Source organism: Austrofundulus limnaeus, unplaced genomic scaffold, assembly GCF_001266775.1.
Source record: "Austrofundulus limnaeus strain Quisiro unplaced genomic scaffold, Austrofundulus_limnaeus-1.0 Scaffold55, whole genome shotgun sequence".
Taxonomy (NCBI): Eukaryota; Metazoa; Chordata; class Actinopteri; order Cyprinodontiformes; family Rivulidae; genus Austrofundulus; species Austrofundulus limnaeus.
In genome coordinates this window covers 2,320,279-2,324,924 of record NW_013952457.1, presented here as the reverse complement: position 1 = coordinate 2,324,924, position 4,646 = coordinate 2,320,279, and positions in this window count along the sequence as shown.

The window sequence follows — 4,646 nt, the reverse complement described above, 5'->3', positions numbered from 1 at the left end:
ACCTAACCATGCGTGGAGGAAGTTCGGAGGGGCAGGGGCGGTTGGGGGGGGGGACACTTTCGTGTGACTTAGGAGCCTTTTTGGAGTCCTTGGAGGGGGTGCTGGAGAACGCTCCTGGCTGGGACTCCCTCGTGGGACTTCGACGCTCGCGTGGGTGATGGCAGTGCAGACTATTTTCCGTTCAGCTAAAGTTATCAGCAATAGGTATTCACACTAGCACTTCCGGCAAAAATGCTAGTGTGAATGCCTCTTGCTGATAACTTGCAGAGGGATTGAACTGTTTCGTTCAATTGCTTATTGCTCCGCGTTCCCCCGTGGAGCAATAAGCAAAATACCTCCAAAATGCGCACCGTCGGACCTCCGCCGGAGGTGGTTTTAGCCCTCCTCCCCGGGGCAGGAACATCAGATCCCAGTCGAGTTTTAAAGCACTGGTTCTGCCCTATAAGCTGATACTTGAATGGAATCTCTGTGACGTTGTCCCGCGGAGCTATAAGCAAATTACACACGACTTAGTGCATTTTACGCACATTTTTGGGAGGGAATTTCAACCGTCGTTTGCTTCTCCCGCAGGCTCTGAGGATCGGATTCGGGAAAGTGAGATGACTTTGGAAACCTACGGTCCTCCTCTACAAACTGGAGGTGATTGCAAGTTCCTGGAACGTTCCCCCCGCAGAGCTATTAACCAACGACCGGCCGAAAAAGGCGCTTTGGCGGGCGATATAGTACTCAATTTACTCCGGAGCTTCCAGCGCCAACTCTGAGCGTCGGATCCRGGCGGGAGATGGCTCATTTTAATGTTCTGAATCTCCGCTACAACCTGGAGGTGGTTTTAAGTTCCCACTCGGAGAAATAAGTTATGAAAAGTCGTCGGGCGAGCTCCGGCGGGTGAAACGGATGATGTGTGTCCCATCAGTGTTTGAATGTGATTGGCACTGATTAGTCTCCATAGCTGATTGTAGATGTTAGCTGTGTAGAGCCGTAGTGGAGTGCTGTGTGAATGAGTAAATGAGGACACAGATTGTGATGTGAAGTGCTTGGAGTGTCCTGTTTGGATAGAAAAGTACTGTACAAGTACAGTCCATTTACCATTATTCAGCTTATCAGCAAAAACAGTTCTACATGCTAAACGTCTGTTCATTAAGTTCAATTAATATTCCGGTCAAACAAAGTATTATTCTTCAATCACCAGCATTTCCCACAGATTTTCAAACATCTCCATGTTCTCGTTAATGTCTTCAAACGGTGCATCACCAGCCATGGAAGGATGGAATTCATTGTTTGTCATATTTCCTTCATTGATGTTGTCACCTTCACTTCCCATGTTCTGAGCTATCATTTCTATTTCCACTATGTAGTCAACTGGCCCCAGCATTTCCCACATTTGTTCCCACATCTCTTCAGACAGMGGGCTTTCACTAACCATGTCCTCATCATCGATGGTGTCACCTTCATTTTCCATGTTCTGAATTAACATTTCTATTTCCTCTGTGTTTTCAGGCCAATCGTAACGGTTAAAAATGTGACTCGGTGTAAGAYAAAAAGAAAGAAGGCCCAAGTGTCTGACAAAAATCATTTTAACTAGTTGTAAGTTTCAATGAAAATGTGAATGCCTCTTGCTATAACTTTAGCTGAAGAAAAGCTAAGAAACAAACCGATGATGTCACTGATTATGTCACAGCTGAACATTCTGTTGCCATGGAGACCGTATATTTTAAGAAACAAACTAATGATGTCACTGATTATGTCACATCTGAACATTCTGTTGCCATGGAGACCGTATATTTTAAGAAACAAACTGATGATGTCACTTATGTGACTGATGATCATCATANAAAAGCCTGAATTTTGCCTGAAACTCTCAGACTGAAGAAGTCTCTTGGCGGAGAGACAAAACGTTTCATTAGAGAAGAACCCRTCCAGAAGACCTACACAATTTTTTCTTTTTAAACAGCTGAGAAGATTACAAGTGTTCACAGGTGTGAATGGAATGATCTGGAGAAAGGTAAAAAACTGAGGTGAAGGCTTAATGGCACGAAGAGGAAACAAGAGGGAGACTGCAGACAAGACGGAAGACAGATCCTCACACACATCAGTTTTCTGAATTATTTTTGCWGAATTTCAGTGAATAAACATGATTTCTATGGCACATTTTACAAACACAAATATCACAGAGATCCAAAAAATCAAAAACAATAAAAACAGTGCACATGAATAATCAAGAACATTAAAAAACTGTCAAAGACAACACCCAGATTCCTGAGACAACTTTCCACAGGAGTTAMAACAGCAAGATGCTGCCTGATTAAAGGAATTTTATCATCAGAGCCCATAATAARAGTCACAGTCTTTAAAATATCTTTAAGAACTTCAGTAAATTATAGGAGTTTAAAATGCTTTTTACCAATCATGTACACACCACAGCAGAGACATTATTGATTACATGGACTTCTACATACTGTATATTTGGATAATTCAGTCCACTTTAACTTCTTTAACATTACATTAACTTAACAGAAAACAAAACATTAGGTGTGTTCAGATTTGCACACAAGATTTAAAACACATTTACTAAACCCTCAACATGTAGAGCCACTAGGGAAGTTAAATGCACATTTATCACGTTTACTGGTGGTAGCATGATGTTTTTGTGATTACTGTAATATTACAGCCACACTCAGACTGTTGCACACTGCAGTGCAGGAATAAAGACTGACGTCACTGCAGCAAATTCTTTAATGGAAGAAGCTCATAAACAAAGACATGCAGCGATGAGGGGGGAGTAATCTGAGACATAGCTTGCTTTATAAATTCAAGTTTTTGTTAAATGTTTCATGTTGCAGTGTCTACTTTCACTTTTTAGTGGTGATATTTCTATTTTTTAAACAGTGGTTAAAAAGGGGAACTGAGTTCTGATTTAATCAGAGATATGAAAATAAAATGATCATTTTATTGTATCTTTCTGAACTAAACATCACCAAGCAGCAGTTTGGATTGACGTGTCCACAGCCCACATGAATTTAACAGACCAGTGTGTAACGCTGCAGTACTCAATTACAGTAATTGCCAAACATGACCATTAATTACCTTTATCTAATAACTTGTCTTTTGGCAACATGAGCCATCTTTGTTCTAACTCTCGTCTCTTTCTCCGCCCCAACACTCCTGCAGCTTTAATTCGGTCTCTGCAGAAAGAAAAGCATCACCGTTAAAGCTGACACCTATGACATAAAACAAAGACTTTTTTTAATTTCCAAAAATACCATTTTTGAGTTTTTGTCATGTGTGGGCAGTAAAACTGGATGTGAGTCAGCGAACAAGGGATATCACCCAGGAAACCACACAGCTCTGATTAATCTGGACGACTTGTGTAGCTCGCCACTCCCTGGCAACAAATCTTTAAGGGAAGTAATTACCTTCGTCTGTCCTCAGCGCTGCAGAAACCTTTAAAAAGATGTCACGATTACTATCCCTGCTGTTGATAATCAGAATGAACGCCGTGGCTAAGTTTCTCCCTAACACAGTTGTTTCCAATTGTTGCAAATGTCAGACACACACATATTTTATTTATAATATCATAATGCTTGCATAGTCATTAAAAATTAAGCATTAAAAAAGTTCCTTTCAACCTAATATCAATCTAGATTAGTTAAAGTTTTTTTCTGCACAAATTAAAACAGATTCCATTTGATTAGTGTATTTATGGAAACATTTTTTTTATTCCAACTTTTTTGTGATCACAATGATTTTTCTTTTCCTTTAAGTAACGTGATAGTGTCATTATCTGTGTATTTTGGTTACTTTTTGTATTTTTGTGCTTGTGATGAGATTTATTCACTTTAGGTTGTTGGGTTTTTGGAATCCTTGTGTTTTAGTGTTTTCCCTCATTGTCATCAATTAAGTTTTAAATCCAGGGAGTACAGGTCCTCGAGGGCCACTATCCTGCATGCTTTCTCTGCTCTTCTTCTTCCTCTTCTTCTTCTTCTTGTGGTGTTTAATGATGGTTGGCAATAAACTGAAGCAGAGCCGGATTAACTCTTCACTGTACCCTGGGCAACAATATTCAAGGGCCCCATCATCACGACCCCAGGATTACCAGTTTGGCAAAATACAGAGTAAATTATTGCAATATATAGTAAATATACTCAATACTTCAAATTCTAAGCGTATTTTGATGTACAAATGCTCATAGAACTACAAATTCAATACAATGCCCTCTTGTCAAGGACACTCCTTCACATGATGCCATGAAAACAAAACACATCAGTATAACCTGGTAAACATGACCCACTACATTGAGATTGAGGGAAGTGTCCTCCATTTACACAAAAGCAAAACTTGACATTACACAACCCTCTCAGCCACCTGACCCGCCTCATGMKGACTGACCAATGAGGAGAAGATCTCAACTCATGTTCACAGTGACAGGCAGCCTCTCTGTGCAGAGCAAGAGCTCCAACAGACAGTTTAACAAAAGCAGGAGAAAACCAGATGTTTTGCTGGTGCCTTCATTCAAGGGTGTAACCATCATCTCAGAAGAGAGGGGACACATTTTTTATAGGTCTATTGAGTGATTTATCATTAGAGGTGTCCCGAAACCGATACCAGTATCGGTATCGGGTCCGATACCAGCATCAAGTACTCGTACT